Source organism: Danio rerio, chromosome 21, assembly GCF_049306965.1.
Source record: "Danio rerio strain Tuebingen ecotype United States chromosome 21, GRCz12tu, whole genome shotgun sequence".
Taxonomy (NCBI): domain Eukaryota; kingdom Metazoa; phylum Chordata; class Actinopteri; order Cypriniformes; family Danionidae; genus Danio; species Danio rerio.
Window position 1 is genome coordinate 39,478,533 of NC_133196.1, and position 23,403 is coordinate 39,501,935.

Sequence of the window (23,403 nt, forward strand, 5' to 3'; positions counted from 1 at the left end):
GGCTAGAATAAAAGCAGTTTTGAATTTTTTATCAACCATTTTAAGGAAAAAGTATTAGCCCCTTTAAGCTATATTTTTTCTCGATAATCTACAGAACAAACCATCATTATACAATATCTTGCCTAATTCCCCTGACCTGCCTAGTTAACCTAATTACCCTAGTTATGCCTTTAAATGTCACTTTAAGCTTTATAGAAGTGTCTCAAAAAATATCTAGTGAAATATTATTTACGGTCATCATGGTAAAGATAAAATAAATCAGTTATTAGAAATGAGTTATTAAAATAATATGTTTAGAAATTTGTTGAAAAAAAACTTCTCTATGTTAAACAGAAATTGGGGTCTAATAATAAGATAATAAGAATAGTAAGAAAGCGGTCTAATAATTTAGGGGGGCTAATAATTCTGACTTCAACTGTTTGTATATATATATATATATATATATATATATATATATATATAATTTATTCATTTTCCCTTAGCTTAGTCCCTTTATTCATCAGGTTTCGGCACAGTGGAATGAACCGATAACTTGCAGCATACAGTATGTTTTACACAGTGGCTGCCCTTCCAGCTGCAACCTGCTAGGAACGTAAATACACCAGAGGCTGCTATTGACTGACTGACTGACTGACTGACTAATTGACTGACTGACCAACCAACCTATCCCTTCACCCTCCCTCTTCCCTAAACCCAACCAATAGTGTTTTCAAAAGCACCAATTGACCCGCCCACCCACTTCCCTAAACCCAACCGACAGTTTTAAAAAGCAATCCAGAAAAACAAAAGCTCTTGCCTGAGTTTTACTACGTTTTCAGATTTTACCACAATCTCACCCTGCTATTTTCATGTTTATTTTTTCTTTTTTTCTTCTGTTTTTGCCTTTCCTGCTTTCTGGAACCGCTCTTTGCCGGACTCAAACCCTGTCATTGTGGTCAACTCCTCTCTGCGTCCGATGTACATGTCAAGCTTCTGGACAAACTGGTAACAGCGGGAAAGGCGTCCGTACAGAGGTAAGTGTATGGTTTGCGAGGAGCAACAGAGGAGCAAAACCAAATCCAAAAACACGCACACATAGACACAGCACCAAGCAAGCGGCACACAGCATCACCCTCTCTTTCTCTCATTCACACACATAGACAGCACCAAGCTAGTAACGCACAGCTTCACGCTCTCTCTCTCATTCACACACATACACACACACACACACACACACACACATAGACAGCAACAAACAAGCGACACACAGCGTTACACTCTCTTATTTACACACATACATATATGCATGCTCACTCGCGAGTCGGAAGTAATATTGTTATTGCGAGTCAAAAGCGATGTTGTTAGATTGTTCACTCCTGTTCAAATTACACCAGTTACTGACCGCTCCCGCGCTTAATTTAGAAATTCATTCCCGCACCACAAGAAATCTGGTCGGGTCCCCCGGCTCAGCCGCTGGAATGCAGACCTCTAGGACGAGGTGCATCCAGAGGAGCGGAGTCCAGAGGAAGAGTAGGCAGGGGGACAACTAACCAAGGCGGAGCCGGAGGGGCGAGGGAGCTTGGTGGAGCCAGTGGAGAAGCACATGTGGAAGGTCGTGTGACAAAAACAAACACACATGGAAAACAGGAACTAACAGTAACTCTTGGTTAACAGTTGTAAAATTCAATATTACAGTCATTGCTGTATTAAAGTTAGACAAAATTTTGCAGTTGTCCTTTAGGTGGCTGCATTTATTTGTCAACTTACAATTTACATTTCAGATTTAAATCTACAACAGTTTTTATGTACCACTTAGTTTACATTCATGTGACACTTATCCAATTCTATTCAATTGAAATAGTTTTCTACTATCAACCAAGTGCTTCTGGGATACATAGCTCTGTTCGTGAATGATAATTTTCCACAGTGTCCGAAATGGAGCAAACGTCACATGTACGCAGATGGTAAAAGCCATCAGATCTTTTCCTTGAGGATTGTTTATTTGCTCTGCATCTGGTCTGCCATAATGACAAACACCCTTGACACTCCATGCGCTTATATCTCATAGCCATCGCTGTGAATCTCGAATGCGACATTGCGCTGTTCAGCCTCCTCATTTCCATTTAGCTCCCAAACAATTAATTACTTCTGTCAGGGGAGTAAAATCTGTTACATTTCCCGTTTGCTCCCACGGCTGACCTTTTCATGCCGCTGCTGAGTGTGATGATTTAAAAAAAAAATACTGAGAGAAAAAAAAAGCTCTGAATAAAATAAAGCACTAAATCCAGCTATTTGGCGCCTGAGCTCTTTAGATGCAAATCGGACCAATTCATTCCGAATAAAGTCAACAAGCTTCTCGGAAGAACAATTGTTTTGTATGCGTTCTCCCTATCTCTCAATCTGCTTTTTTCCTATTTCAGGCAAAGTGAAAATGGGAAAATGGACTGAAACTAATCAGGCTCTATTGAAAGGGCTGCACATTCTCCTGCTTACAAAACTAACATCTTAAACAACTTGCACTTGAAAACAAATTCACATGATTTTTTTAAACAGAGGGAACCTGGAATCACTGGCAAATTAAGTTGATATCGTACGTTTATCTAGCTGTTACAAATGTAAAGAAACAACTTGCCCTGAATACCAATTGTGCTACAAACATATGTGAGGTCACATACAGTTAAAGTCAGAATTATTAGCACCTCTGAATTATTAGTTCCCCTGTTTATCTTTTTCCCCGATTTCTGTTTAACGGAGAGAAAAGTTTATAACACATTTCTAAATATAATAGTGTAAATAACTCATTTCTAACAACTGATTTATTTTATCTTTGCCATGATTACAGTTAATCATATTTTACTAGATATTTTTTAATATCTACTTTTATACAGCTTGAAGTGATACTTAAAGGCTTAACTAGGTTAATTATTTTAACTAGAAAGGTTAGGGTGATTAAGCAAGTTATTCTACTACCATGGTTTGTTTTGTAGACTGCTTTTGTATACTGAAAAATATATAGCTTGAAAAGGCTAATAATTTTGACCTTAAATAGTTTTAAAAAAATAAAAATTAAAAACTGCTTTTATTCTAGCCGAAATAAAGCAAATAAGACTTTTTTCAGTAGAAAAAATATTATCAGACATACTGTGAACATTTGCTTGCTCTGTCAACCATCATTGGGGAAATATTTAGAAAAAAAAAAGAATAAAAAAATTCAAAGGGGGGTCTAATAATTCTGATGTCAACTGTGTATAATTTTATTTCTCTTAAAATGACGGTACATACCTACAGTATAAACATACTAAATTAAGTCACATTTCAGTGGCATCTTTTACACAATTAAATTTTCACTAACATCTTAATGTGACACTGCTTTTCAAAAGTATAGCGAATCTGATAAAGTTAAGTAATGATTTATTCATTTTTAATGTTTATTACATTGATATTTGAAATGGCTTACTTATGTTGGTGTTCTTAGGTTAGTGACCATAGTGAAATAATAATATTTTACAATATTAACAACATAAAGTACCTGCAGAAGGTGATTTAATTTTCCAAAAAATGCAACCAATGACTGTACAAGATATCTGTGCATCCCGGTGGCGCAGTGAGTAGCACATTTACCTCACAGCAAGAAGGTTGCTGGTTCGAGCCTCAGCTGGGTCAGTTGGCATTTCTGTGTGTGATGGGTTGCAGCTGGAAGAGCATCTGCTGCGTAAAACTTATGCTGGATAAATTGGCAGTTCATTCCGCTGTGTCTGGAGTGAAGTGATGCCATGCTTTTCAGTGTAGTGGATTTTTTCTTTTTTTTTATTTCAACATGCAGAGCTTTACTGCCATGTGATTTGATGACAATCGTCCACTCTTATGGACTGCAGGCTTTAAATGAGATTAAATGCTCAGGAAAAAAAATAATAATAAAAAAAAAAAAAAAAAATATATATATATATATATATATATATATATATATATATATATATATATATATATATATATATATATATATATATATGGGCTGTCATGTGAAGTCCATTGTAATGCACCCAGAGTCCGAAAGGTTTAATAAAATATTTAAACATGAAGAAAATGTTAGAGCTATGGTTTATGGCTTAGGCTTGAAAAAACAAATGTATTATCAAATATCTTTTTTTTTATAAATATATGTTTTATATTTTATATATTCCAGAATTACTATTATTGACATGATTAAGTGAATTCCCTCCATTCCACCCATACAAAAATAGGGTCAATATTATCTTTCAACATCTTCTGCAAGATCAAGACCAGTAGTGTTGAGACCTCTTTCTGGCTTAAAAATCTGAAACACCATTTAGCAATCAGATCAGGGCTCGAGGATCTGTTTTTTTAGTGATCCCTCAGGGACGTTATTTGCTAATGAGATGAGAAGCTAGAAGCAGGACCTCCAGAGAAAGTATCATCCAAAAGGGACTGCCATCTGTGTTTAGTGAGCTCCACATGTCTTCATAACACAGCTTAATTATCTCCTTGTTGTAAGCTGGCATGGTTTTACCTCCTTCAAGCTTGTGCTGCAGTGTTATTGTATTAGTAACATTCTGGCACACACAAGAAAAAGCTAAAAAATAAAAAATAAAAATAAAAAATAAAAAACAACAGCTATTGCGTGATAACTTTTCTTGGTAACACTTTACAATAAGGTTCATTAGTTAATGCATTTACTTACATGAACTAATCATCAACAACACATGTACAGCATTTATTAATCATAATTAAACATTTGCTAATCCTTGTTAACATTAGTTAATGCACCATAAGTTAACATGAACAAACAATGAACTACTGTATTTTCATTAACTAACGTTAACTAACATGAACAAATACAGTAGTAAATGTATTGTTCATTGTTTGTTTATGTTAGTAAATGAATTAATTAACATTAACTAATGAACCTTATTGTAAAGTGTGACCCTTTTTTTTTTTAACACAACTGCAATTATGAAAGGTGTTTTCTTAAATCAGTGTATGAAGTTATTGTACTGCAGCTTCCACAACACTCACTATTTCCATTGTTTTTGCATTTTCAGCCCTCCTTTTGTGTTCAAACTGAGTTTGTGTTTGGGGTCAACTTGACACCAGTGGATTTTACACACAGAAATTAACACTTTGAAAACAAATATTCACTACAAATATTCATAACTGAAAATGTTTATTTTAGCTTGTCAGAAACTTAAGAATAAACTACTAAATTGAATAAACACAACTATATTTACTTCATTCTTACAGTCTAAAACTGTGAGCAAAAGTCATGTGCCACTATTTTATTTGTCATATTAGCTAATTCTTTGCCTACTGTTTTAATGCAAAAGTTTGGGCACCCCTCTGTGGCTGCACAGTAATGTGCTCTTTCTTTATAAGACAAGATCACTGTGAGACCCCTTTCGGTTTTTAGAGAAAGCTAGATAATGTCATGCTTTTCAGACAGATATCCATAGTGTAGCAGCACTGAGATGTGTGAAATTCAATTGAAACTAAAAAATAGGCTGTGCAGAAGTTTGGGCATCCTCTTTTGTGTGGATTTCAAAACATGTAGTCACTTTATGCTGACTGATTACAACACAAACTTGGATCAGTGAACCTTAATAATCCTAACACAGGTGCAACCAATTATAAAAATGAGTATTTAAGGACCAGTTCACAGGAACAGTTCTGGTGTAGGAAATGTCTGCAAGGCAAAGGCGAAGAATGTTTAAAATGGTCACAGACCATCTCCAAAGAGCTTCAGGGACATCTTGCTGCTGGTAATGTCATTGTACACCATTCCACAGTCCAGCACACTCTTCGCAAAAAAATGCTTCATGGAAGGGTGATGCAGAAGAAGCCATTTATGCATTCTTTCTATAAGAATGCAGAACGCTTGAGGCTCATCTAGACCAGCCTGAATCATTCATTCATTCATTTTCTTGTCAGCTTAGTCCCTTTATTAATCTGGGGTCGCCACAACGGAATGAACCGCCAACTTATCCAGCAAGTTTTTACGCAGTGGATGCCCTTGCAGCCGCAACCCATCTCTGGGAAACATCCACACACACATTCACACACAAAGTCATACACTATGGACAATTTAGCCTACTCAATTCACCTGTACCGCATGTCTTTGGACTGTGGGGGAAACCGGAGCACCCGGAGGAAACCCATGCAAAGGCAGGGAGAACATGCAAACTCCACACAGAAACGTCAACTGAGCCGAGGTCCGAACCCGCGACCCCGCGACCTTGCTGTGAGGCGACAGCACTACCTACTGCGCCACTGCCTCGCCAAGCCTAAATCAATTTGCAAATATATACTTAATAATAATAATAATAATGATGATAATAATAATAATAATGTATTTTATTTGAAGGCACCTTTCTTGACACTCAAGGTTACCGTACAGGACAGCTAGAACAATCAGTTCAAATAAAAACACAATAAAACTCTATATAATACAATACTAACTTTAAAAAATGCAGTCGAGCTACAGAGAATAATCTGTTTTAAAAAGATGCGTTTTAAGTTTGGATTTAAATTGTGAAAGAGAGTCTAAATCAAGGAGATCAGGAGGAAGTGAATTCCAAACCTGAGGAGCAGAGTGGCCAAAGGATCTGCTCCCCATGGTTACAAGGCGGACAGAGGGAACAGTGAGGTGAATGGATGAAGAAGACCTGATTGTTTGAGAAGGTGTGGCGATTTTAACAAGATTAGCAAGGTATGTATGAGCAAGATTGTGGATGGCTTTCAAAGTGAGTAGAAGTTTTTTATAATTAATACTGAAAAAAGATTTGAAGCCAGTGAAGCTGTTGTAGAATGGGTGTGATGTGACAGAGTTTTTTTTTTTTTTTTTTTGATAATACGGGCTGCAATTTGTAACTGTAATTTATGAAGAGTTTTATTAGAGAGGCCAAACAGAAGGGAATTACAGGAATCTAAACGGGATGTGTCTAAACTATGAACAAAAATGGCAGCTAAATGAGGTGTGATATTTTGAAGGTGGAAATAAGCGGACCGGGTGACATTATTAATATGTGCAGTAAATGAGAGTGCTGGATGAGCCCCAGACTTTTAACTTGAATAGAGGGGTTTTGACGCAATCATCTGTGGGAATGGAAAAGTGATGTGACTTGTTTAAAGTGGAACATGTACCTATAAGTAGAAGTTCGGTTTTATTGTCATTTAATTTCAGGAAGGTTGAGGTGAACCAGGATTTGATGTCTGCAAAGCAGTTAGTAAGGGATGAAGGTGGGAGTTTGAGATTGGGTTTGGTTGATACCTGTAGGTACACTGAAAAAAATATTTAAAGATGATTCCTTGCATTTACTCAATTTTTTACGTTAAGTAGTTGTAAACAATTTATTTGTGTTGAATTTAAACAAACAAATTAAGTTGAACATTATATAATTTAATTTTTTTTTTTTTTAATTCAACACAAATAAATTGTTGGCAACAGTTCTACATGCAACACTTTTTTTCAGTGTAGTGCTGGGTGTCATCTGCATAGCAATGAAAATGGATTTGGTGTTTGTGGAAAACATAATCAAGTGGAAGAAGGTAACAATAACATTGGGTAACAATAACAGGCGGAAAAAACAACACACGATTCCAGGAAAAGAACCTGCACTCTACTGTGGTGAAGGGTCCATATGCTGTGGGGATGTGTGGCCAGCACAGGTACTGGAAACCTTGTCAGAGTTAAAGGCTGTATGGATTCCACCTAGAATCAGCAAATTCTTAAGAACAATGTTCAGGAATCAGTTAGGAGGCTGAAGTTACTGTACGTCAGGGTTGGATGTTTCAGCAGGACAATGATCCAAAGCACAGTTCCAGATCTGTTGCTCAGACACGATGCAATGTTCTAGACTGGCCATCCAATTCCCAAACTTAAACATCTTCATAAATATATGGACTGCCTTGAAAAGGGCCATTCATGCTTGGCACCTATCAAACCTGACTGAAAGAAGAAAGAATGGTCCAAAATGCCTACAGCAGGAATTCAGGCAATTATCTTTGGCTATAAAAAGCATCCACAGGCTGCTACTTTAGTTGGCTCTACAATTTATCAATGTCATTATTCTGTTGGGGTGCCCACATTTTTGCACCTGTCTGTTTTTGTTATGACTTAAAGCGCATTGAATCTGTTGATTAAATAAATGTTATGCCAGAACTAAAATGTTGCTTTTTCCCTAGGGTATAAAATGTATTCAAATGAAATTGGTGATTTGAAAGGCCTGCAGACTATGACTTGCAATTATGAAAATGATCTGGGGTGCCCAGACTTTTGCATAAAAATGTATTAGACTAAAAGCAGAAAATATAGGCTATGATTCACACTCAATTAAATAAATGATCATACTCATAATTGCAATTGCATAATTACAATATGAACAATTTAAATTGTAATGGCACATGATCATGATGATACCAAAGTAATAATCCTATTTGGGGTTGGATAAATGCATGGATGAACGAACGGATGGATGGATGGATGGATGGATGCATGGATGGATGGATGGACAGATGGATGGATGGATTGGTGCTTGGGTAAATTGGTGGAAGGCTGGTTAAATGGGTGGATAGACCGTTTTTTAAAATACTTTTTAAAACGTTTCAATGACTTGGTACTAACAAAGTATTAACATTATTTAGCATTACTTAAATACAGTATATGAGATTAACATACTTTTTTATCTGTGCTGTAACATATATTTATCAGTGCTGTGCTGTCTAAACTCTAGTAAATATGATTGAGTAATTGAACTAAAGAAAAAGCACAAAAAAAAAACTGCATTTATTTAAATGTGTGACAATAAATGTCTGGCACATTGCATGGAAGCCAACGTGGTGCTTTATATTTGTAATTCCATGAAAATAAAATGAAATTATTTACAAAATGTAAGGAAAACGTGTAAAAATAGTTTAAAACTGGATGTTCTGTAACTAGTGTTGCCTAGCAAACCAACAAAAGTAAATCATGTTTACAGATAACCTTTTCCACCAACATCTTACAAGGCTATAGAAGTGAAGGCATGTCCAGGCTACTTTTAATAAAAAGGGTTCAGCATACTTCAGATACTTTGAACTTGATGGTAAGCTTACACACAGAAAGAAACTCTGGGAAAAAAAAAGCATTCCATCAGACACTGCAAGTGTTTACCCTTGTTTTACCCTGTTTGCTGTTGCTATGTATTCTGTCAAGGCTCTGGATTTGGTTTGCACTTCTGTGACAGAATCTGAATTTCGCTCCCAGTCTGACTGTTTTTCGCTCAGTCCAAAAATTCTTCATGGGTTGGTTGAGAGACACATAGTACATCCTATCATTGTGTTGCTTTTAGGATGTCTAAAATGTGTACTTGAGCTTGAGTTAAGAAATAAATTAATGACAAAAAAAGAAAGAGAAAACAACTGAATTAATAATTGCCCACACAAAATTGGTTTCAAGCATTAAAAGTATGTATGTACAGTTAGGTCCATAAATATTTAAACATTTCAATTCAAGATTAACTTGTACCAAAGGGAAGGGAAAGGAAGAGTATGGAGAAGGAAAGGAACTGCTTATGATCCTAAGCAGGGAAGCATGGTGGTAGTAGTGACATGGCATGGGCATGTATGGCTCCCACCCCCCAAGAGGGTCAATATGTGTACTGCTTTTTAGCTTCAGATGACTCATACAATATGACTCCTACTAAATACACCCCAGAAAGCTAATTTATGCTTAAGTAAACCAGTTAATCATTTGCAAGGGCTATTAAATGTTCACCGATTGTGTCCAGAGGGTTTACGGGTATGTAAAGGCAGCACATGAGCATTCCGAGCTCCTGCTCTGATGACTCACTATAAAAAGAGCTTTATGAGGTGATTTATCTGCACTTCTTATCTAGCCCTGTAGGGGAGGGCTTTAGAGACGGCTGCGAATTGTGCGGCAGCTACAGCTTCAGTGTTATTTTCAGTTTATGGATTGCGTTGAGGTGCCACAGTGGCAGCTCATGTTTGTCGGCAGGTTGAAAATGGTGCTGCATTCTATTAACCCAAGTACGCCATTGCTTAATGTGTCAGGTCTAGCAAATGATGTTTTTATCCTCGTGGGCCCCGGAAAAAGCCCGCGGCTTTGGCACAGAAAGTAGGATTTGTTCACTTTTTTATTGTGCTGGAATCATTTTTTTTCCAGCTAACGTTAGCTTTTTTTTACTGGGAGAGGTATACAGAATACAGTTCCAAACAGAGAGTGGAATACAATCACAAGGAAAGGAAATAAAGAACAAGTTTTTGATTGTTTACACATACCTTCAAGGCTGATTCTATCTGACAACTCTTATTTTAGACATTACTTCAAAAGAATTGACTCATCATTTTCAGAAAAATAATAACACACTCTGGTTGCAAGGATTGATTCCCTTTATGTATGTATGTATGTATGTATGTATGTATGTATTTATTTATTTATTTGTTTGTTTATTCATTTATTTGTATACTTATTCTTGAATCAGACTGATTGGTTTTCATTAATTACAATGAACAAATTTATAAACCATTCATTAACTAATTACAGTGGTCAGTGCATGTTTATTTTAAACACAAACGCTAAATCATTTCATTAATTCATTCATAAATTAATCATTCATTAATTTTGTTCTTTCATTTATTTGATCACTCAATCCCTCACTTTTGAGATCATCAGACTGTACTGGTTTTGTTTACTGTATGGTAGGATTCTCTAAAGAAATTCATGTATGGGTCAAATTGCATGATCCATTAAAATATGGTTTACTGTAAATTGTTCAGGAATCACATTATTCTGATTGTGCTGTATGTTTTGATTTACCAAAAACAACCAAACTATATAATAAATCCATTCATGTACCTCTAAACTCTTTCACAGTTTTTCACTGATTATTGTAATGACAAGGGAGTCGGTTGATAATGGAGAGAGGATCCACATGCAGTTTTGTTCAAAGTAGAGACCGGCAATGGCAAAATACAGGAGCAAAAACAGACATTTCAGCACAATGCCTTTCTCACTCCACCCTCTTTTTCACTCACACTCAAATTGCATTCGGGCCTGAGCACGTTTACGTCATCAATGATGCGCTGTTCAGTTTAAGAAGCACTCTCGCTCAGCACAGTGGAGATTTCTTTATATGGTTATATCATTTTAGTCGTTTGATATGCAGTGACACACAGTCAAATATTTCAGATCAGCCACTTTTGACGCTCAACAATTTAAACAATAATAAAGTCCTCGTGCTGCAGGTAATAGGAGGTTTGCTGAAGGAGCAGCTGTTCAGCAGTGAGGGGTTTGTGTCTTTAATAATCTACGATAGTTTGCGTTCATTGAAAGGTTGGAATTATTAATAAATCCACATAAAACAGTGCCTTAAAAGTCACGTCTCGTCTTCAGTTTCAGGCTAAGGCGCGATTTGCACTGAGCCTAAGTGAACCGCGCTATGGCACACCTCTTCCATCTGGGCCAGGGCCAGCCAAGCAAACCGCATTAGAGCCCGACTCAAAGCACACACACTTCTCAAACAATCAGGTAAACGGGCCTGGGTACAGTTCAGATAGCATAATGTAAGTATGCCCTTACACTAACCCTAACCCCAACCTAACAGTCTACTTATAATCTAATGAGAATTAGTTGGCATGTAGATGTTACTTAAATTCAACAAACAGACCATCAAAATAAAGTGTGACCCATATTTTGTATGTCTCCCTTATCTGACCCATTAACTTTAGGCTTTGGAGTCTCTTTTAATGTTCTGATGAGTTGATTTAAGTGTGTTTGATTAGAAAGAGGTTAAAAATGTGTACTGTCAGTGTGCTTTCAGGAACATGGTTGAAAAAAACATCTTAAAAAAAAAAAAAAAAAACATACAGAAACATACACATGGCAGCCAAATGACACAACTTTCTCCTTGTACCCAGATCTCAGAGTACCAAACAAAAGCCAAGCCTACCGGGTAGGGACAGAGACATCATCACATCATCACTTGGTCATTTAGTGGCTCTCCACACCAGCTTTTGAACTGACACTTATTGTTTTCCCCCCAAGAGTTCAATTAATTCTGGGGTGAGTATTGCCGCAGGCCAGGAGAGCTGCAGTGTGTGTGTGTGCGAATTGCTCTGTTCTCTCGAGCTCACTGATTCATGTTCACAGTTGACCCGGGCTTCACACAAAGCCCTTGTGACAGGCTGTTGGTGGGACTGTTACAAAAAGGCAAAGTTTGTCATGACACGCATTTCCATAATAGCTGCGGAGAGCGTCAACGAGGTGCCACTTGAATGAGAGCAGGCAGGACAAGCTAACAGTTGTGTTATTGATATAAATAGAGCTGCCAGAATCGGAGGATCTGCGTAGAACGATACTTAAATCCTCTAGGCTAATTGTGATTTGTGTCTCAAAACCATACTTGTCAACATTGGGATAGTCTCCCTATCCCTAAGCCAAACAAGCATGCCCTATGTTGATATGGGTCAGATACTGTATGGGTAAGCCTACTCCAATTTGCTAAGGTATTTAGGCCTCCTAAAACCCCAAAATGACCCCAAAATACAAGACAATAAATAAAAACAAATACAATACAACAGAAAAAAGTTAATAATAAATAAAATAAATAAAAAGGTTAATAAATTAAACAAATTGAAATCAAATCTACATAGCCTTTTATTCATTGTACAGTTTAATTTACATACACATTGATTTAGAGTTATTATTATTATTATTGTTTAGTGAAGAGCACTGAATGAATCTCTCATTTTCAAGACCAAATATCAAGACCAAAGATATATGATGACAAGCACTTTGGGTACTTTTCTAACTGTTTATGATCATTAAATACACAATTAGCTGTGGTTAAGATGAAACATGGCAACACGGACATGTTTACATATTATTTTATGTATTTGTCAGTTTAAACACACACACACACAAAACCCAAAGCTTCTACTTTCAGTCTTCTTCAAATTGTGAATAAATAAGCAAGGGACCATCATTTAGGGTCATGGCACATGATTATAACAAAAAAGGGGAATGTGACTATTTGTGTAATTGTATAGTTGTATAAATAAGCGTTTTAAGTTTAAAAAAAAAAAAAAAAAAAAAAAAAAAAAAAATATATATATATATATATATATATATATATATATATATATATATATATATATATATATATATATATATATATATATATATACATACACACACACAGAAACGGCAACCAGCGGCTTTCTTGCTGTGAGGCGCCACTGCCTCTATATATATATATATATATATATATATATATATATATATATATATATATATATATATATATATATATATATTCGGCTTAGTCCCTTTATTAATCTGGGTCGCCACAGTGGAATGAACCGCCAACTTTTCCAGCATATGTTTTAGGCAGCAGATGCCACTCATCTCTGAGAAACATCCATACACACTCATTAACATTCATACACTACAGACAATTTAGCCTACTCAATTCCCCTGTACCGCATGTCTTTGGACTGTGAAGAAAACCAGAGCACAGAAAATCCCGTGAATGCAGGGAGAACATGCAAACTCCACACAGAAACGCTAACTGAACCAGCCCAACCTTCCTGTGAGGTAACAGCACTACCTACTGCTTCACTGCGTTGCCATAAATATATAACAGTTCTGTCTGGTTCTTGAATCTGATTGGCTGATAGCCGTGGCATATTCCGCAATAACAGCACTGGTCCAGCCTCCTAACCCTTCACCATTGTGTATTACTTGACCCACAACAACAACAGAGGACACTACAATTTGACAAATTTTCCTGCTGTTAGGCAACATAATGTACTTTTGAAGGTTTTTTTTTTTTTGTCTAGAATGTAGTACTGTAGCATGTCGGCAGCCATAGCCTGCCATACTGATCTGACCAAAGACGGATGACGTTGTCTATCCACAAGATGGCGACAGGACCACATAATAAGCCCTCAGAAAATTACAAAACCCTAATGTCTCACTACAGCTGATCAAATCATTATTAAACTGGTAAGCATACCTGCCAACACTCCCATTTTTTCCGGGAGTCTCCTGTATTTCAGACAAATCTCCTGCAACCCGTTTTGTTATTTCTCCCGGAAAACTCCTGTAATTACATCCCTAACACTTTTTTTTTTTTTTTTTTGGTACAGTCTGTAACACCCCCGGGTAGCCAACTTTGCTACAGTATCCTAATGCAGCAGCCACTAAAAAATCTAGAGCACAATAGTTAAGAACACCACAGTACAGTTACTGTCCCATCAGATTTTCAGAGACAAATGTTGGCGGGTAAGCTGGTAAGTGATAATCTAAGTCGATCTCTCTCTGTATCTCTGTATGTTTTAGTGCTGTATTTATACCTATTTATACCATATGATTGCAGTGTATTGAGTGCGAGATGGGACTCTCATATCAGGAATGTGTGTTGTGTTGGCAGAAAGAAAGAAGAAATGGCCGCATGTGTTTAGCATTTTTCCTTACTGCAAACATAAAAGCAATCTGGCATTGCGATATGGCTGTATATCATATGTCACTGGTGAGGCCCTAAGGCCTGCGGCCTCATGTCAACATTATCATATCAATATTAAAGCTGTAATATCAATAAACAAGTTTATTAAGTCTATCCAAAAATACATAGAAAAATGTATACTTAGTTTTATTCAGGGAAAAAAATTGTATTAGCTTACAGTTTAACCATAGAGACTGATATCTTAGCATTGACTGGGAACAGAGACTTGTCAAAATATTATAAAATCATCATTGAGAAGTAAACCATGCCTCATTAGTCCTGAAATGAGCATGCCCTGCCAAATAGCTGTGAAATAAGGACATTAAGATGTCTGCATCTTACTATATTAATCACATTAATATGATATAGAGTTAATTACATTTTGTATAGAAAATGAATATTGTGTTGTGTGGAATCTCAATTTCAAAAGCAGTCATCCATGATCTCTATATTGATATGCATGTCCTTTGGCATCATAAATATTTTAACTCTGTCCCAGTCCTGACACATCGGCCTACACCATGATGCCACCCAGCAATTTGAGGTGACATAAATCAGCGAAACATCCAGCTGTTCATCTGCATCTGCACTCTTCACAGACCTGATCTCCACAGGCCCCCTGAGAACCCATTGCCCTTCACACCATCTTATTCCAGAGTAACACATTTCCTTCCCAGGAAGGCTCAGAATCTTGACAAAAACAAGCGTCACCCCACAGTTCATGTAAAAACCTCACATTTCATCTGCATAAATTACAATATCTGCACTGCGAAATCATTTTAGTCACAGTTTAGGGATCAGGCCTTGGGGCTAGACTGTTGAGATGTTTTGTCAGGTAACCTAAATATGCTTCCTGTGGTAACGTTTAAGTTAAATGGTTTATTCTAGTATTTTTTTTTTCATTTTTTTATTTTATTTATTTATTTTTTGTTTGTTTAATATGACCGAATCAATCAGACTGCTGTCCTTATGGGACGTTTAACTAAAATGAAATCATTTGCAGAGCCAAGCTGACAACATTTTGATTAAAAAAAAAAATTAAAATATGCATTTTTGAGTTGGTGAGATACACTACAAGGACTATTACTAATAACATCTATAATAGATAAAATATATCTCTAAAGATATATTAAAAGAAGTAATGGTCCAGATGCTGTTTTTGGGATGATATCCTTTAAAAGGTAAATTTTTGTACCTTTTAGGTACTAATATGGATCTTCATATCTACCAACACTCCCATTTTTCCCAGAAATCTCCAGTATTTCAGAACTGTCTCCCCCCACCCTCCCGTCTTATAATTTCTCCTGAAAAACTCCTGTAATTTAGGTACCAACATGAACTGACAGGAAGGTAACAACATAAAGGTACTGCCCGAGAGACAGCTTTACCTATATTTCTGATAGTGTACTAAAATAATCTACCATTAAACATATCAATTGACTGATTGATTGGTTTGTTTGTTCGTTGCTTGATTGAATGGTGCATTTGTTGATTGGTTGATTGATTGATTGATAATATGATAGATTTGTTTGGTTGTTTGTTCAATATCTGATTGATTGGTTCATTAGTTCAATGATTGGTTGATTGATTGATTGATAAATTGATTGATTGATTGATTGATTGATTGATTGATTGATTGATTGATTGGTTGGTTAGTTGGTTGGTTGGTTAGTTGGTTGGTTCGTTGCTTGCTTGATTCATTGGCTCGATTGATTTGGCTCATTTGTCCGTTCATTTATTTGTGAGTTCATTTGTTTGATGCTTGACTGATTGATTGATTGATTGGTTCATTGATTGATTGATTGATTGATTGATTGATTGATTGATTGATTGATTGATTGATTGATTGATTGATTGATTGATTGATTGATTGATTGGTTTGTTCGTTCATTCATGCGTTTGTTCTTTCGTTGCTTGATTTAGTTATTGGTTCTTTGGTTGATTGATTGATTGATTGATTGATTGATTGACTAGTATTTTGTTCATTCGTTCATTTGTGCATTCGTTCTTCCATTGCTCGATTGGTCCATTGGTTGATTTATTGATTGGTTTATTCGTTTATTCATGCGTTTGTTCTTTCTTTGCTTGATTTAGTGATTGGTTCATTGATTGATTGATTGACTGATTGACTAGTATTTTGTTCATTCATTTATTTGTGCATTTGTTCTTCCATTGCTTGATTGGTCCATTGGTTGATTGATTGGTTCGTTTATTTATTCATTCATTTGTGTGTTTGTTTGTTACTTGATGATTGATTGATTGGTTTATTAATTGATTGGTAGGTGATACGATGGCGAAAAAGGTAGCATCGCCTCGCAACAAGAAGGTTGCTGGTTCAAACCCGGAAGAGTAAGTTGGCATTTCTGTGTGGAGTTTGCATGTTCTTACCGTGTTTGCGTGGGTTTTCTCCACGTGGTCCGGTTTACCCCACAGTTCGAAAACATGCGATACAGGAAAATTGACCAAAATGTATGAGTGTTTGAATAAGTGTGTGTGTCCCAGTCATGGGTTGTGGCTGGAGGAGCATCCGCTGTGTAAAACATATGTTGCATAAGTGGCGACCCCAGATTAATAATAGGACTAAGCCAAAAAGAAAATGACTGACTGACTGATTGAGTTTTGTTTGTTCGTTCATTTTTGCATTGTTCTTATGTTGCTTGCATGATTGATTAATTAATTGGTTCATTGGTTGATTGATTTGTTAGTTTATTTATTCACGCTTTTGTTCGTTCATTCGATTGTTTCTCGATTGATTGATTAATTAATTAATTATTTTTTTCATTAATTGGTTCATTGGTTGATTGATTGTTTGAATGGCTTGCTTGTTTGTTCATTCATTTGTGCGTTTGTTCGTTTCTTGATGATTGATTGACTTATTGATTGATTGATTGGCTCGTTATTCATTCATTCATTTGTGCGTTTATTTGTTGCTTAATTGATTGATTGTTTGATTGGTTTGTTATTTGTTCATTAATTCAAGCATTTGTTTGTTCATTGGTTTATTGATTGATTAGTTGTTTTTTGTTCGTTCATTCATTTGGGCCTTTGTTTTTGTTTCTTGATTGCTTTATTGGTTCGTTGATTGATTTATTAGTTCGTTGATTGATTGATTGATTGATTGATTTGTTTGTTCTTTCAGTCATTAGTTCTTTTATACCTTGATTGATTGGTTCATTGGCTGATCGATTGATTTGTTTGTTTGTTCATTCATTTGTGCATTTGTTTGTTTGTTGCTTGATGATTTATTGATTGGTTCATTGGTTGACTAATTGATTGGTTTGTTCGTTCAGTCATTTGCGTGTTCATTCTTTCGTTGCTTGCTTGATTGATTGGTTCATTTGTTTGTTCATTAGTTTGTGCGTTTGTTCTTTTGTTTCTTGATTGATTGATTGGTTCATTGGTTGATATGTTGGTTTGTTTGTTCACTCATTCATTCATTCATGCACTCATTGATTGATTGATTGATTGATTGATTGATTGATTGATTGATTGATTGATTGATCAAATCGTACATTAATTAATTTGATTGAACAAGATTTCCAAGATTTGTTTTGTAATTTGACTAGCAATGAGTTTATCTGTTGCACGTTAAAGTAAGTAAAATCTGCATGAAATGTTGAATGTCAACAACATGGTGCAGTCAATATTCAGAAGAGTTGATGTCACAAACAGCCGATTACATCTCCCTCCCTTCAAAATGTTACAGGGACATGGCCAAAATTAAAATGCAATGAGTAGCACTTAAAATGTGGAGCTCTGCAGCCAAATAAACTGTCCTCTAATTTATTTATTTTTTTCCCCAAATTATTAAAAAGTCTGGAGAACAGGTCCCTCGCCATCTTTATTGCATTCGAAAAACGGACAGCATGTCATCTCTTCTGAACACAATACACACAGAGACACACACACACACACACAACCGTGAGTCATTGCAGGTGTTAAGGATTACTACTGCAATAAATGGAGACCCTCTGCGCGTCTGGAGATTTAACGCATGAACAAAATGACAACAATAAAAATAAAGCAGAATGAGAATCCTGAAACACGTGTACTTGCATTTTGCACAGTGTAAAGAATCACAAGGTTAGTCAGAAAGAGAGCTCGTTATTTTTTTTAAAAAAAATTATATTTGCATTTAGGCAGGCAGGATTGATTGATTGATTAATTGATTGATTGATTGATTGATTGATTGATTGATTGATTGATAAATTGATTGATTGATTGATTGATTGATTGATTGATTGATTGATTGATTGATTGATTGATTGATTGATTGATTGATTGATTGATTGATTGATTGATTGATTGATTGATTGAGTACATAGAGTACATTGTTTAGAGTACATTTTTGGGTGAGCTTTAATCTCTTTAATATGTTAGTAAAGAAGTAGTTGAACGATAGCAAATATAAATGAAGATGGCAATCAATCAAAACTAACTAAATTATTATTGCAAATTATTATATGTTATTTTTATTTATGTATATGATCCTATTTAGTTTCAATTTCATTTTAATTTCCAAGGCATTTAAGTACACCTAGATAAACTGATAATGTATGTTGTTCATTATATAGTATATATCATAGTATATAGCGGCTACAGATCGCTGGTAAATACACAGTTCGTAAAAGAACTACAAAGTTTATTAAGTCATTTATAAATAGGATTTTATTTAAGTGTAACATGCATTCATTCATTCATTTTCTTGTCGGCATAGTCCCTTTATTAATGCGGGGTCGCCAAAGTGGAATGAACCGCCAACTTATCCAGCACGTTTTTACCCTTCCAGCCGCAACCCATCTCTGGGAAACATCCACACACACACACACACACACACACTACAGACAATTTAGCCTACCCAATTCACCTGTACCGCATGTCTTTGGACTGTGGGGGAAACTGGAGCAACCGGAGGAAATCCACGCGTACGCAGAACATGCAAACTCCACACAGAAATGTCAAATGAGCCGAGGTTCGAACCAGCGACCCAGTGACCTTCTTGCTGTGAGGCAACAGCACTCCCTACTGCGCCACGGCGTCGCCCGATGCATCATGCACAAGTAAAGTGTATATTTTTTGTATATCTCTTTAGTCATAACCAATTGCGATGGCAACACACAAAATTACTGTTTTAAAAACCATTTCACAGCAGTACATCATCAGATATTATTACATTGTCTAATAAGACAATGATCACTTCAGTTACATTTCACATGCTTTATTCATATTTTACGTGACATTAATAAATAAACTGAAAGCAGCAGCAGATGTCACAGATCTTAAAAAGGAAAATAACTAACAGATGTTGTATAAATAAAAGTCAGAACTGTGATTTCAGGACAACATTAGCCTATTAATAATGTTAAAGTGGATTAATATCTATTAATTAGAAGAAAATCCTTCACCATTAAGTTGGGAGTGGAGTAGCTGGTATTTTAAAAGTTCACACTTGTGGGCCCGTTTACACTGCGTGGTACGGTACGGTTCGGTTTGGTACGCTTTTATGGCCGTTTCCACTGTTGTACCAATCCGAACCGTACCACTATCACCGAACCGAACCGTATCACTTTTTCGGCACCCTTTTGAAAAACAATACCCTTTCGGCACCCTTTCCAAACACGAGAAAGGGTACCAAAAGGCGGAGCTCGACACACAGCTGAGCTTGGTTTACAGAAATACATAATTTGCTTACGCAACAAGCCAAAATGATAACAAAAAAACCCACCATGTTTAAAACACACACAGCCGAGAGATTACAGCGGAATTATATATACGTATAGTAACGAGCCATGGTCGATTTGGGCTCAAACAATCCTTGTCGTCGTCTTTATGAACTTCTACCCTGTGCCTCATATTTTTTTATGAGCCAGTCTGAAGCGTGAGGGTTTTCGTTTTCTTCCTTGCGCTCGCCGCACGTCTATGTCTGGAATAACAAACTTTTTGAGCTGAAGATAATGACGTGCGCTTGATTGTTGACGTGCTTTTGAAACCCTATCCTATCAGAAACTGATAAACTCGAGTGAAGAGAGAGTGAAGCGCAAAAAAACAAAGTAGAAGCTGGAAAAAGGAGCACATTATTTCTTCAGCAAACGTGAACAAACTGTCTTGTTTTAATTTCTGCACTTTTTGGACTAATATGAACTGGGAATGACAGAATTACTCTCTAACAAGAAGCTATACATGCTGCTGAAGATTACAGACACAGATGGTTAACGCTGAATGTGGGTTTTACTTTGTGTTGTTTTTGAACCTAAATAAGGATGAAATGTCTGTTGTGTGTAGTTTTTCTGTAGTTGGTTACATATCGGAGACGTTTAAGGGGTTGTATGTGTACATATAGGTTAATTTATATATTTAATATAATTACAGACATTGCAGTAGGCTATTTTGCATAGTCATTTATTTGCAGTTATAATCAAATTCACAGAAAAGTTAGTAATACACATTTATACAGAAGTATAAAGCGTCTGTTTTGTGAGAAGTGCTTTTATATGATATTTGAGCAACCTGTACAGCTTTACTGTAGACATTTCCTCAAGCGAGACTGATGCGACTGAAACTTTCTGTCATACACCACGCCCACCAAAAGGGTACCCTCGGTAGTGGAAACGCTAGCCTGATAAAGGTGACCCGTACCAACCTGAACCGTACCGTACTGTACCAGTCAGTGGAAACAAGCCATTAACTGATACTTGTTGCAGTTTTCACATGCTGTTCTGGGAGAGAACCCTGAGCCCACTACTTGAGCCCATGGCTCCTGCCTGGATGATAGCATAGAAGGGGGTCTGAGCTAAAATAGGTCTTGAAAACTCCCCCTGGTAATGAGGTAAAGGGCGAAATAGAGTAGATGCAGGATTAATAATTGAAATCAGAAAATAATGGAGAACTATAGAAGGCTATTTATTGAAAGCTTGGATTCATCTGATCAATTATTGATGATTGTTAATGCGGGACCAGCCGTGATCAATCATAGCACATGATCCTCTTGAAATTAGTTTATGAAATTAACCCTTTAACAGCCTGCTTTGCCAAATGGTTGACTGTTTTAAATAATGACTGTTAATGTCATTTAAAGAATGATTGTTTTAAATAATGGTTTACACACACAGCATTGTTGGTTTATGAAAAAATCGAACAACCATAATCCTGTTGCACTACTAGACTTGATTTTGGCTTTTTTTGACTGCGCGTCTGGAGATTTAATTCATGAACAAAATGTCAACAATAAATATAGAGCAGGATGAGCAGGAAGATTCTGCAACACATGTGCTTGCGTGTTGTGCAGTGAGGGGAATTGCCATTTCAGTCAGAAATATAGCTTGTTATTTACAAATTTATTTTTATTTGTATACATGCATGCATGATTGATTGATTGATTGATTGATTGATTGATTGATTGATTGATTGATTGATGTTTAGAGAACATTTTTGGGTGAATTTTAATCTCTTTAATATGTACTACAAGTTAATAAAAATATGTACCTGAAAGATAGCAAATAAAATGAAAATGGCAAACCATTAAAACTAAATAAATTAATAATTGTATTACTGAAATCATTAATTAGTTTTTTTCCTTTACATATTTATTGATCCTATTTAGTTTTGATTTAATTTTTTCATTAATTAATTTTCCAAGTTATTTTAGTAAAACTAATCATCAGTGTTGGGCAATAGCGCGTTGCAAGTATTGCATTACTGTAACAGCATTACTTTTGACAGAAAATACCACTGTAACACTACTACACTTGATGTTGGTTTCATTGTAAAAAAAATTATAAAAATAGAAAACATGTTAAATGAGAATCAGAAATATTTTATGGCATACTTCAAAAAATAAAGATCCAAAGATGTTGTATTTTGATTATTGTATTTATTTTATTTAATTTTTTTTCTGATTTGTCATAGTATATGTATTAAATCTGGTATTTTTTACCAAAAACAATTTGGTAGAGGTTGATATTTTAGAAATTATGGAATGTGCTGAAAAAAAATGCATTAAGTGTTAACCCTCAGGGGTTGAAGATCGCATATAAGCGTTTTGAGGCATCTTTTCCTGATCACGCCGAAAATAAATTAAATTACACTTTTAGTTTTGATCGTACAGATAAGAGCAATACATCAATTAAATCTGTTAGGTGTCTACTTTTTTGTGTACATTCAAAATGACAACATGAGTGTGTGCTTTTGTAAAATAAGGAAAATAAACAGTGTACGCATTCTGAACTGTTTTTAGAAATGCGTCTGTAAAATGAACTGAAACTCCACAAAACCAAAACACACAGACATGAGACATATGTCTGTAGAAAGCTTGAAGTGTCTACTTTTAAATATAAGTGCATCTTAAAAAGAAATATAGTTTGATAAAGTAATTAGTATGAAATCAACACAATTTCTAGTTTATCAGTCTGAGCTCATTATTTTTTATGCAACCACAAGGCTTTGTTATTACAATCGTCCACAGCATGAGACTTGCGTGACGTAAACTGTGGTCAGAAAAACTGCTGAATATTTTTGTGCATACTGTAAGTACACATACAGTGCTCAGCATAATCCAGTACACCCCATTTTGAAAATATTTTAATCCATTTCTTAGTGAATTTAGGCAATGTTTTTGATGCATTTAAACAAAACACATTTATTAAACATGTATATTTATTAAAATAATTTTTTGTCATCAAACATATTTAGAAATTGAAAGATAATACAATTAAATTCTAGCAAAATATTGCAAAATAAAATACAACCTAGAAAATTTCAACCACATTTTTCAATTTTTTGCTTCTCTTGATTTTTGCTCTTTTTTTAAGTTTGTATTTAATAATTTCTATAACATATAAATGTGGGTGTACTTGTTCTTGGACTGTTCTCCTAAGTTATTTTGTTAGATAAGCTCTAGATTTGGCTTCAG

General features: G+C 35.6%; 1 protein-coding gene across 6 annotated transcripts in view; it reads right to left on the minus strand.

The window, feature by feature from the left end:
• The window catches only part of sgcd (sarcoglycan, delta (dystrophin-associated glycoprotein)), a 377,956-nt gene that overhangs the window by 149,152 nt on the left and 205,401 nt on the right, over positions 1-23,403 (minus strand).